This window comes from Suricata suricatta, chromosome 7 (assembly GCF_006229205.1).
Source record: "Suricata suricatta isolate VVHF042 chromosome 7, meerkat_22Aug2017_6uvM2_HiC, whole genome shotgun sequence".
NCBI classification, from domain to species: domain Eukaryota; kingdom Metazoa; phylum Chordata; class Mammalia; order Carnivora; family Herpestidae; genus Suricata; species Suricata suricatta.
In genome coordinates this window covers 17477661-17491193 of record NC_043706.1, presented here as the reverse complement: position 1 = coordinate 17491193, position 13533 = coordinate 17477661, and the positions used below count along the sequence as shown (strand labels likewise).

The window sequence follows — 13533 nt, the reverse complement described above, 5'->3', positions numbered from 1 at the left end:
GGTGTCGTTTAATGAGATAGTGAAGACTGGGAAAGGTCTGTTTAGACACGAGGGCAAAGGGAGGCTTGGGGATAGATATTAAAAAGTTTAATTTGGGACAATATATTCAATGTGTGATTTCAGCGTCTGAATGGAGTTGTCAAGTGGGTGATTGGATATTCGAGACTAAAACTTATGGCAGAAGGCTGAGCATAAGACTGGCTGAGTTGATTTAGGGACTGAGTATAGAGAGAAGTGGCAGGACAAAGTTCTTGGGCTGCTCCAGCGAGACGAAGCCACCAGAGAGGAGAAGTTGACCAATGAGAGAACAAAGAGGGTGGGGTTACAAGAGAGTTTGCGCACACGTATGCGCGTGTGTACACAGTGGTCTAGATTCCAGAAGCTATTTACTCAAACTGTCTGTGTAGTGACATTTTAGGTGAATCTTCTTATGTTAGACTACTTCTGTATTTTTAGAATTTAGCCCAAGATATGAATTATTTTTGTGGAATAACAGCATAACATTTATAAAGAGTTATTTCCCCCTTTTCCCTAACCCTCCTTCTGATCTGTGATCCAGAGATAATCATTTCTTTATAGTTTGGTACATATTCTTTCAGACACTTTGTCAATACTTACAGAAGAATGTATAAAATGTCTGTATAAGTATACATATGTACATTTTTAAGTAACATAAATGTTATAAGTATTATGTGTATTTTCTGTTCTCTGAGCAATGAAAGGATTCTTTTCCAAGTCCAGAATTATTTTTTAATAACTATAAAATATTCTAGTTTATGGACCTACAACTTATACATTTGGTTCCCTATTGATGCACATCCAGGTTATTTTAAATTATTATTACAAATGATTTTGTAGTGAATATCCTTTTCCATATATCGAATTACTTCAATTATCAGGAAAAATACTATTTTGGGGAAACAAAAATAAAAAACCTTCACATCAAAATAGCACTAAAAGAGGATATAGAAAAAAGAAAAATCTGGGCTAAGAATATTAGCCTAATTCCTAGCCCTATTGGAGAATTGGATCAAATGTGAATGAAATGTCCATGCTACAGTTGGTCACTTGTAACAGGAATCGGCTCCAGCAGCTAAACCAAATAGGGATTTTATTTTTTCCCTGTAAGCGGCAGCCCAGAGGGAGGAGGGCTATCTAGGGCTGGTGATGCAGTGACAGTAAGGAGCCATCAGAGACCCAGGTCTATCTAGCTTCCTGCTCAGCCATCCTTCATATGGCTTTAGACTGGACAGAATGTCCTCTCAACTTCTGAGTATCTCTTCTACACTCCAGGTAGGAAGGATGGGAATAGGTAAAATGTGAAAGGTAAAAGATGTGTGCCAGGAGAATCTACCTTCCCCTTCCTTCTTTTCTAAATTATGAAAACAGTTTTCATGGAAGCCCAGACCTACAGAAGTCTGTCTCCATCTTACTGACTGGGTCAGTAGCCCACCATAGTTGAAAGGGAATATGGGGAGAATTTAACTATTACTGTCTTCCTACAAAGTGAGGTTCTGTAAGTAAGGAAGAAAGGGAGAACGAACGTTGGGTAGGTATCTAGTAATGTCTGTCATGCCCAAATCAAATTACATGTGCTGAAACCCAGAAAAAAGAGAGATAAATCACACAGGTGATTCTGTCTGCCATTCTTTTCAATGAGCATACACCCTAGTGTTTGCTTTAGGATGGGAAAATCTGTCCCCTCATTGATACCAGCTCTTATCTAACTTTTGCTTTATGAGCATCAAATTGGGCTCAGTCCCAATCTGTGTATTAACAACATGCATTTTGCATAGAGCATGGCCCCGAAAGCCAGGCCAGTCATTGCCTTTGGTATTCCACCCAAGAAATACTGGTCTTTTCTTCAACATTGGAGGAAAATGTAACCTGCTGTGTTGGACTGTTGAGAGCTGGCAGGGACATCTTCAAAGCAGCCCATGTTCAAGACCTTTATTTGGGGTGATTTAGACTCCAACCTGTTCTCCCCCGGTGAACTGACTCTAGCTTCCAGTGGCCATGGAAGACAGAACTTCACTGTCTGAGTTAGGGACATAGCCAATAAAACAGAGTGACGTTTGTTTTGGCTTATGGAGTTCTGAGGGATCAAGAGCTGGGTAGTTCAGGCTCAACTAATTACTATTTTCTTTTCTTTTTTCTTTCCACCAGTCTGAGCCACCTGAAGATGACATCGCTGGCTTGGGCCACACAGTGGTGCTTAGCGTCCTGGTTTCTTCATTTTATTCTGCTCCAAATGACATCCCTGAGAACTGCAGAGTTGGAATAGACCAGAATATGCTTGTAGTTTGTAGTTGTGTTATTGTCCAATTATTCATAAAAGTTAACCTTCTGTATCAAAATTTGGTCAGAAACTAGAAAGCTCAGGATGTTCCCTAACTTGGAGTGTTGCTATTTTTTTTTTAATGATTTTAAAGTAAAATCGATTTTTATTTGAGGTGTCCTCGAGTTTTTTGAGGGAAAAAAATTCTTAACATCTGTATACCTCCTATTTGGTCTGTCTCTTAGAGGGAAAATTTAATTTGTGATGCAAATAGCTCAGGTGAAAATAGTGTCATGTTTTGAAATACTTATTTCATTTGATCTGCAAATATTTTAGTTTCTTCAGCACTTAAACAAAATTGCCAGCTTTAGCAGAGGAGAGATACCCATGTGACAATTAGTAAATGCTCTAATAAAGACTGGAGTTCATGAAGTTTGCATATACAGTTGAGTGAATTTATTTCAGAAAAATAAAACCTATGTCATTTGAGGCTCTCTATACCACAACTCTGTTCATAATTGGATAAGTGCAATTAAAGTCTACAAACTGAAAACAGTTGATTTATTATATAATATGATCATGACATAATATCTTATGTACTGTGTAAATTTAATCTGCCAAAACAAATGTCTGTAGCCCCAATTTAATTGTCCTCTTTTTCTTTTAGAATTTTTTTAATGAGTTATGGTTTAGCATATTATTATATTATCCAATTAACCTCATTTCATATGGGTATATCCAGTTTAGGGCTTAAAATTCCTGGTGACCTGGAGTTTTGTGGATTTCAGTGCCATTCCATTGACTGTCTTCAGTGAAGGGCATCTAAAGAATGTATATGACTTCTACTAGTAAACATATTTGAGAGTTGTTCCCTCCAGGGCCTTCAGTCAGCTCACGTGGTAGACATTAGGATGGGTAAGGCATGATCTTAGCTAGTTGGAACTTAGCCATAAGACACCAGGTAACTGAAAAATCTCAAGGTTGTGTGTGACAGGTGCCATAGGTGAGATGTAAACTGAGCACTAGCAGGGTTGTGAGGAGGGAAGGTCATTTTTGTTGGGGGTGATCAGGGACCGCTTCCTGGAGGAAAAGTACCATTTGAGATCTTGAAGGACGGGGTGGGTTTTTCTAGGGTCAGCAAAGAGGGACTAACGTGAATCCTGGAACAGAGGCAGAGGGATGCAGAGTTGGTCTGAGGCTGTACTGCTATGGAGGATTAGTGGAAATTAAGTTTGTCCAGGCCCAGACGGAAGTGCCTTCACTGGCTTGATTAGAAAGACTTCATTCTGTTGGTGAGAATGATAAATGAACATGGTAGATTAGGAAGGTTAACCCACTAGTGGTATGAAGCCTGAACGCAATCTACCAGGAGGTTTTGACAGCAGTAAAAGCCTCCTGGAAGACAGAGCTACGGGGGATGGAAAGCAAGGACCAGATGGGCTAGCTCACGGCAGGTACAGGATTTTAAGAGCTAAGTTTGAGGATGAGTTGATCTAAGCTGTAAAGACCATGAACTTGAGATATTGGGGGATATCTCTTCAGAAATATTCCTTAGACATCTTCATTCGGCATTGTCTTATTTAGCACATCCTTATTGAGCACTAACTGTATGCACGTCTAAGCTCTGTGCTTGGTGCTGAAGGTTCAATGTTGGTATTGCCATGGCCTCAAGAAGCTAGCAGTCTGATGGGGACAATTATACAAACATGGAAAGCCTCTTGGACCCGTGTTCACCTCCTTTCTCCTGAGAGCAGCCCTGTACCCACCTCCGTGAACTCTGGGACCAAGCTGTGGCCTCAGCCTCATTTGTCATTTCCAACATTCCTCTCTGCTGCAAGTTCCCACCCTCCACAGGCACTCTTTCCAGTATTTACTATGATCCTCACCTCCCTTCCATATAGGTTATCTCCTGGTCTTTGCTTGTGTTCTCTCATTCTCTCTCCCTCTCTCTCCTCTCTCCTCTCTCTCTCTCTCTCTCTCTCTCTATCTCTCTCTCTCTCTCTCTCTCTCTGCAGTTAACAAAAATTAGTTCCAGGTGTGCAACTAGTGATTTGACAACTTTATGCATTATTTTTTTAATGTTGATTATTTTTGAGAGAGTCAAGCAGCAGGGGGAGAGAAAGAATCGAAGCAGACTGCAGGCTCTGAGTTGTCAGCATAGAGCCTGACACGGGGCTTGAACTTACAAACCACAAGATCATGACCTGAGCGGAAGCTGGACACTTAACCAGCTGAGCCACCCAGGTGCCCCAACAACTCTCTACATTATGCTGTGCTCACCACAGTGCAGCTTAGCTAGCATCTGTCCCATTACATTGCTAGTTCAACATCATTGACCGTATTCCTCATGCTCTGCATTTTATTCCCATGACTTCCTCATTTCATAACTGGGAGCCTGAATCTCCCACTCTCCCTCACCCATTTTGCCCAGTTCCCCCAGCCCCCTCCCCTTTGGCAACCATCTGTTCATATTTATAGTTCTAATTCTACTTTTTGTTCGTTTATTCATTTTTAAAGATTCTACTTATGAGTAGAATCGTATGGTATTTGTCTTTCTCAAATTCCATTTAGCATAATACCCTCAAGATCCAGCCGTGTCTCAAAAGGCATGATCTCATCATTTTGATGGCTGTGTAATATTCCATTGCATATATTTCTATGCCAAATCTTCCCTAGCCATTTTATCTATTGATGGACAGTTGGGGTTTTCTATATCTTGGCTATTGTAAACAATGTTGCAAAAGCATAGGATTGTTTATCTTTTGAAAGGACCAGCTCTTTGTTTTATTGATTTTTTTTTCTTTTTTTTTTTTAAACATTTATTTTTGAGAGACAGCGTGAGCAGGGGAGGGCAGAGAGGGAGACACAGAATCTAAAGCAGGCTCCCGGCACCGAGTTGTCAGCCCAGAGCCCGACGCGGGGCTCAAACTCATGAGCCGTGAGATCATGACCTGGGCCACTTAACCAACTGAGCCACCCAGGCATCCCTCTTTTTTCTTTTTTAAGTGTCTATGTCATTTATTTCTGCTCTGATCTTTGTTATTTTTGTTCTACTTACCTCAGGCTTTGTTGCTCTTTATCTAATTCCTTTAGGTTTAAGGTCACATTATTTGAAATTTTTCTTTTTTCTTGAGGCAGGCCTGTATTGCCATATACTTTGCTCTTAGAATGCTTTTTCTGTGCCCAGAGATTTTGGACTATTATGTTTTTATTTTCATTTGTTACCATGTTTTTTAAAAATTGCTTTGATTGCTTCATTGGCTTATTGTGTGTTTAGTGACATGTTGTTTCATCTCTACGTGTTTATGTTTTTTCCAGTTTTTTCTTGTGAATTATAACTAGTTTTATACTGTGGTGGTCAGAAAAGATACATGATTTGATTTCAGCCTTATTAAATTTACTGAGGCTCATTTAATGGCCTAACATATGATCATATGATCTGTTTCATGTACACTTGAAAAGAATGGATTCTACTGTTTTGGGGTTGAATGTTCTGTATATATCTGCTATGTCCATCTGGTCCAATGTGTCATTTAAAGACATTGTTTATTGATTTTCTGTCTAGATTCTCTATCCATTGATTAAACAGAGTATTAAGAGTCCCCTACCTTTGTATTATCATAGCTTTATCTCTTTATGTCCATTAATATTTGCTTTATGTATTTAGATGCTCCAGTGTTGGGTGCATAGATATTTACAGTTGTTGTATTCTCTTGTTGGACTGATCCCTGTATCATTATGTAATGGCTTTCTTTGTCTCTTGTTAAAATTTTTATTTTAAAGCCTATTTTGTCTAATATAAGTATTGTTACCCTGGCTTTTTTTGTCACTTCCATTTGCATGGGAATGTTTTTCAATCCCTTCACTTTCAGTCTATTATGTGTCCTTACCTCTGAGGTGAATCTCTTGTAGGCAGCATATAGATGGGTCATGTTTGTTTTTGTAGTTCCTTCCCACCACTCTTTAAAATTTTTTTTTTAATGTTTATTTCTGAGAGAGACAGAGTGCAAATGGGGGAGGTGCAGAGAGAGACAGAGAGAAAGAGAGGAAGACACAGAATGCAAAGCAGGCTCCAGGCTCTGAGCTGTCAGCACAGAGCCCAATGCAGGGCTCAAACCCACAGACAGATCATGACCTGAGCCAAAGTCAGACTCCCAACGGACTGAGCCACCCAGGTGCCCCAACTAACCCAACCACCACTCTGTCTTTTGATTGAAGTATTTAGGTCATTTACATTTAAAGTAATTATGTATAGGTATGTACCTATTGCCATTTAAAAATTTTGTTTTCTGGTTGGTTTTGTACTTCTTTCTTCTCTTGCTGTCTTTCTTTGTGATTGATGAATATCTATAGTGTTTTATTTGGCTTTCTTTGTTTATTTTTTGTGTATCTGTCATAGGTTTTGGGTTTCTGGTAACCATGAGGTTACTGTTTACATCCTAAGTAAAGGGCATTCCATGTTAATTTGATGGTTATTTAATTCAAGCACATTCTTCTCTTTTTACTCCTACACATTTTAAATATATGTTGTCATATTTTACATCTTTTTATTTGTCTTTTACTTATGTCTAATTGTGGCCATTTCTTTTCCACTTAAAGAATTCCTTTTAACATTTCTCATAAAGCTGATTTAATGGTGATAAACTACTTTATCTTTTGTTTGGGAAATTTTCTCTCTCCTTCAGATCAGATTGATAACTTTGCCAGGTAGTCTTGGCTGTAGGTTTTTTGCTTTCAGCACTTTGAATATACTATGCCACTCTCTTCTGGCCTGCACAGTTTCTGCTGGAAAATTAGCTGATAGATTTATAAGTTTTCCATTGTAGGTAACTGTTTGTTTCTTGCTCCTTTTGAGATTTTCTCTTTAACTTTTATGTTTTAATTATTATGTGCAATGGTGTGGACCTCCTTGGGTTCATCTTGTTTGGAACTCTCTGTGCTTCTTGGACTTGGGATATGATTTCCCTCAAGTTAGGGAAGTTTTCAGTTATTATTTCTCTTTTTTAAAGTTTATTTATTTTTGTGTTTTTATTTTTTTTTAATTTTTTATGTCTTTATTTTGAGAGACAGAGACAGAGAGCAAGCTTAGGAGGGGCAGAGAGAGGGAGACACAGAATCTGAGCAGGCTCCATGCCCTGAGCCGTCAGCACAGAGCTCGATGCAGGGATCAAACCCACAGACTGTGAGATCATGACCTGAGCTGAAGTCGGATGCTTAACCGACTGAGCCACCCAGGCACCCCTATTTTTGTGTTTTTAAACATTGTGTTTATTTTTGCAAGAAAGAGCATGAGCAGGGGAGGGGCAGAGAGAGGAGGAGATACAGAATCTGAAACAAGCTCCGAGCTGTCAGCACAGAGCTCGACATGGGGCTCAAACCCATGAACCGTGAGATCATGGTCTGAACCAAAGTCAGGTGCTTAATCAACTCAGCCTCCCATGTGCCTCAGTTTATTTATTTTGAGAGACGGGGAGAGAGACAGAATCCCAAGTAGGCCCCACACTCCATGCTGAGCCTAATGCGGGGCATGATCCCACCACTGTGAAATCATGACCTGAGCTGAAATCAAGAGTAAGACACTTAACCAACTGAGCCACCCAGGAACTCCTTCAGTTTTTATTTCTTTAAATAAGTTTTCTACACCTTTCTCTCTCCTTTTGGGACCTATATAATGCAAGTATTTGTTCACTTGATGTTATCTAAGAGCTCTCTTAATCTAACCTCATTAACATTGTTTTCTCCTTTTGTTTAGCTTGTTTCTAATATCTCTGATATGTTCCTCTGCATCCTCTAATCTGTTCTTTAGTGTTTTCTTATTTCAGTTATTGTATTCTTCAGCTCTGCTTGCTTTTTTTTTTAGTTTATTTATTTTTGAAAGCGCGAGAGAACCAGTGAGATGAGCAGAGAGACGGAGACAGAGGATCTGAAGTGGTCTCTGCTGACAGTCAGATCTGATGCGGAGCACAAACTCACACACTGCAAGATCATGACCTGAGCGGAAGTTGGACACTTAACCGAATGAGCCTCCAGGTGCCCCTTAGCTTGGTTCTTTTTAATATTTTTTGTTTCACGGAGTCCTTCCATTCTTTTCTCCAGCCCACTAATATCTTTGGAATCATGACTTCAAATTCCTTATCAGACATATTGCTTATCTGTTTCATTCGGTCCTTTTTCTGAGTTTTTTTTTAAAGCATATTTTTTTGTGTCCCCATTTTGCTTGACTTTCTGTGTTTATTTGTGTGGATTAATCAAAATGGTTAATTCTAAAGTTGAAGGAGTGGTCTCCTCTGTGGTGTCTACTATGTAGATCGTGTGTGCTTTGTGGCTTCTGCTGGATGGCTGGAGCCGTGGCTGTATGCGCTAATTACTTTTATAAACTGTGGCATTTTACAGAAAGAATAAAGAAAAGGTAATAACATTTTAAAAAGCATAAACTAAAGAAAAAGAATATGACTAAAAAGAAAAAAATAAGAACAAGACCCGACAAATTTTAAAAAGTAAAAGAAATAAAACAAAAATCCTACAAAACCATAGCTGGTTTTCTGTGCCCCAGCACCACAGGATGGCCGGGTGCACTTGTGAACACTGGGCTTCCTGAGGTGGCATACTCACCATCAGCTGGACCCTGTTCTGGTCTGAACTTTAAAAAAAATTTTTTTTAAATGTTTACCTATGTTTGAGAGCAAGCGAGTGAGAGAGACAGACAGTGTGAGTGGGGGAGGAGCAGACAGAGAGGGAGACAGAATCTGAAGCAGGCTCCAGGCTCTGAGCTGCCAGCACAGACCTTGATGCGGGGCTCGAACCCACAAACCGTGAGATCATGACCTGAGCCGATGCTTAACCGACTGAGCCACCCAGGTGCCCCTCCTCTGACCTTTTAAACCACTGTTCTCTTTCTGTGTTCCAGCAGGTATCTAGGGCTGGTGTGGGCTTGTGGATCCTGGGTTCACTGATGTCACCAACCCACTGAAACAACCAGACCTGCTTGCCCTGGTGGCTGGACTCCATTCCAGTCCGGGCTTCCAAGGTAGGGTGGGAATGTAGACCGTGTCATTCTCCGGTCCCTCTGACCTGGAATGCTTCCTTGCAGTGACTCTGCTGCTTGGCAGAGTCCTGGTGTTGTCTGTTTTATATGCTAGTTGCTCTCTTAAACCTTGGCTTTTTTATTGGGCCCAAGGACAGAGACGGATCTGTTCCTGACTTCCCAGTACTGTCCTCCCCACTGCTGGTCACAGAGTTGGGAGCGGGGCTTCCCTTTGTTACGACGTCTCCATCTCTCTTGCTTGTTTCTTTGCCTTTGGTTGTTTAGTAGCTGTTCAGTCAGCCCTCGATCGTTCTTCAGGAGGAACGGTTCTATTAATAGATGTAATTTGGTGTGTTCTGTGGAGGAGGTGAGTTCAGGGTCTTCCTACATTGTCATCGTGAACCGAAACTGGGCTTGGCAGTTTGAAACCCAAGTTGGGCTGCGGGGGGTGGTACCCTCCCCCCTTTGTGACTCTCCCAACCCTCGACTCCTCCACCTTCCAGTGGCAGAGGGAGTGAGGTCCAGCCTTTCCCAGGGGCAGGACTCCCCTGGGCTACTTTCTTCGTGGGGTCTGCTCAAGGCCAGAGCAAACCGGACTTTAAAGTGATTCAGCAGTGAAGTGGGTTCTGAGTGTTTTTCCTGCGGGGACGAAGGGAAGAGCTGGCTGCCTGGTCCTTACCCTCTGACTGCGGGTTCATACCCGCTTGCCCTCCTCCTGCAACTCACCACCTTCACTCTCTCGGAGCAGCTTTGCTCTCCCTCCATGTTTCCAGTTCTTAGACATTGATTGGCGGGGGGAGGGGGAGCGGCGGGGTTTCTCTTTCACTCTGAAGTCCCTGATATTTGCTAACTGCCTCCCATTGGCCAAACCAAATGCCCGTTTTCAGCATTTGCCCAGCTGATAACCTTGCAGCATTGGACTCTGGTTAAATATTCTCTTTTCCTTGTTCTCTGGGACACTACTTCCTCCTCTTTCTCTTGGTGCTTCTTAGGCCTTTATTTCTGTGAATTCTCTGGGAGGTGCCAGTTTTTTCCTCTCCCTGTATTTGAGGCACAAAGGTTTCTTGAGCCCCAGTGCATTTGCACTTACCTACTAGACAAGCCCCAATGGGGTAACATGCATGCACCTTACACTGAGTATGTCCCCAACTCACTCATCTTCCGTGTCAGCCCTGTCCCAGCACAGACCCCTCCACCCCCACTGCTGAGCTCATGGCATCGCCCTCCTCTCCTGGACTAAGCTCAGAATCTTCCGTCTGACTCTTCCCCTCTCCCCACCTTAAAGTTTTTGTGGCATCTTCCAATAAAATCTATTTGATCTCCCCCTCTCTGTTCTGTCTCTCTGCCCCTGGCTTCTCCTGGCTCTTCCTTCCCTGCTGACCACTGTCACAGCTCCCTGTTAGTGGCACAGTGAAGGCTGTGCATGTTCAGCCTTATCTTCTACCCCTACCTGTCACCCTGCACACCCTGTACTGAAGCTGCCTCTTCACTGGTGGAAACTTCTGGAATGCACAGTAACAGCACCGTCATTACGCCTTTCTCTAATACTGTTGCTTCTGCTGGAAAAAGTCTTCACCTATTCTGTCCTCCTCCCACCCCTGAGCCTCAAAATGTGCTTCCAGGCCTGGCTCCAGTCCTGTTTCTTCACCGAAGGGCCTCCTCACCTCCCTCAGTTGTAACCCCTCCCCCGGGGCTAATGACCTTACTCATGTCTGGGATCACGCTTATCTTGTGGGATGGAGATGGTTGTTTGCAAGTCTGTGGCCTGGGCTGCTTCCCCTGCTCCCGTGGACCTCTCCAGCTCTGCTCACCTCTGTGCCTTTGCAGAAATGGAAGATGACCTTAAGTAGCAGACTCAGGAGGAAACAGGCAGAAACTCATGGCTCCGACAGGGTCTTGGAAGTGAAAGCACAAGAGAATTTTGAGAATGAGGCCATGAGCCCTTTTGTGGGGCAGTGAAGTCAAGAAGGGTAGAAACAAGTCCTGGGGTCTCGGTCATTTTTCCAGGGGAACATGTGATCATTTTTGTGTGTCACCTTGGCCACGCGGTGGTGTCTGGTTGTTTGGTCAAACACCAAGTCTAGATTTGCCGTGAAGGTGTGTACAGACGTGACTGACATTTAACTCAGCATACTTTGAATAAAGCAGGTCATCCCCATAATGTGGGTGGGCCTCATCCAACTAGTTGAAGGCCTTAAGAGCAGAGACCAGTTGAAAAAGCAGCAAATCTGCCTCAATATTACAACACTGAACCCGAGTTTTGAGCCTGCTGGCCTGCCTTGCAGATTTCAGACTCAAGGTTACACAGTCAATTCTTACCCGAGTTTCTAGGCTGCTGGCCTGACCCTCAGATTTCAGTGGTTAGCCCCCACATGAGTCAAGTGCTTAAAATAAATCTCTTTATATATTATTGGTTCTGTTTCTTGGAGAATTCCAGCCAAGATAGGGTGTCTCAACGTCAGTGTGCTGAGCCGTCTCACAGGAGTCGAAGAAATGAATCAAGGTCTGTGTGTGTATGACAGGAAGGGGGGTAAGGGTCAGGGTGGTAAGGACATATGGACAAATGGCAGTGAGTCCAGAATTATTTTTGTAAAAGAATACTAGTAGATGTAAGTAAAACAGTATATTTCCAAGGTGAAAAGACTCAGTTTTACATTAGGCCAAGATGTGGGTCTGTTCTCTCTGTGACCCGGGCCAGGTGCGTGGGTGGCTGTGACCCGGGCCAGGTGTGTGTACAGCTCTGTGACCCGGGCTTCTGCAGGACACTCTCATCAGGAAGCTCGGAGGCAGGAAGACTGACGGGGATCAGTGTGTCTTGGGGGCCCGGCTCGCTCCACACCTGCCCACTCTGGATCTCTCTTTCCCGCCCGCCTGCCCTGTGGATTTTGGGCCTCCACCCCAGACAGGAAGACAACAGCCCCGCAGAGGCTGCCTCCGCACGCCACACGGTGTAAGGTCAGGCGCCCGCGATGAATCCCTTCACCCAGATGTGTGGGGCTCTCCCAGAGGTTCTGCTGCTGAGACCCTGGACCCTCATACACAGGGCAAGAGCCCTTCTGTTTCCACAAGGAGAAAGAACTTAAAATGTAGTTAAGAAGTAGAATTCACACTTACGGATGTTTCAAAGGTCTTTGTCACTTTTCTCAAGCCGGGTGTTGTGAGCTCAGTCAGGAATAATGGCCTCGGCACCGCAGTGCCCCCCACGTAAGCGATGTGTGTGAACGTGACATGTTTGTTACCACAAGGAGCTTACAGAGTATGGTAACTGCTTGTTTTCCTTCTCGAAGGTGCCCACTAGGCGTGAGCTCTTAAGAGCAGAGGGCTAGTCTGTTCTCTTTACCATTTTATTCCGAACCTGGGACAATGCCTGGCATGTAGGAGACACTCGAATACTTGCTCAAGTAATGGTGACCCCATTGGAATCCTAGGTGTTTAACCTCTGGAATTTTCTTGGACAAAGTCCCCTCCTCATCTATATGGACAATTTCCTATCCGTCAAACTAAGCTTAGGTATTGCCTCCTGTAGGAAAGTCTTCTTGGTAAGCTATTTTTTTTGTTTGTTTTTGAGAGAGTGAGGCGGGGGGCACAGAGAGAGGGGGAGGTTCCAAACAAGCTCCGTGCTGTCACCGCAGAGCCTGACACGAGGCTTGAACTCAAGAACTATAAGATTATGACCTGAGCAGAAACACTTAACTGACTGAGCCACCCAGGTGCCCCAGCTGGGAGAGCACGTTTTACTGAAGGGGAAGGGATAGTTTTGGAAGAGGGCTTATTTCTTTGCTTTGGAATAGAATTTTCCCTTAAGTACGTGAATGTACATGATTTTGAAGAAAGCCTGCTTTAATAAAATCACACTGAAATCTTCTTTATATACAAAACCTAAGAAATGTATTTAGATGATTATTTACCACTATTAAGCAGCTCTTCCACTTTGAAACAAGTCTTGCCAGAGACAAAAAAAAAAAATCCTTTTTACATGTGAATTGGTTCCACCCACCGTTTAAAATGAAACCTCAGTAGGTAAAGAGAAAACTCTTTAAAATGTCCTCTTGGGCACCTGAGTGGCTCAGTCGGTTAAGTGTCCGACTTTGTCTGACTTCAGCTCAGGTCATGATCTCATGGTTTGTGGGTTCGAGCCACGCATCGGGCTCTGTGCTGACAGCTAGCTCAGAGCCTGGAGCCCGATTCAGATTCTGTATCTCCCTCTCTCTCTCTCTCTCTAAAATAAACA

General features: G+C 43.0%; 1 protein-coding gene across 1 annotated transcript in view; it reads left to right on the top strand.

The window, feature by feature from the left end:
* Nucleotides 1-2395, top strand: part of SYCP2L (synaptonemal complex protein 2 like) — an 86726-nt gene extending 84331 nt beyond the window's left edge. Inside the window, exon 33 of the mRNA XM_029943139.1 lies at nucleotides 2167-2395. The gene's annotated coding sequence lies outside the window, so the exon portion shown is untranslated. The remainder of the gene's footprint in view (nucleotides 1-2166) is intronic.
* The last annotated feature ends 11138 nt before the right edge of the window (nucleotides 2396-13533 follow it).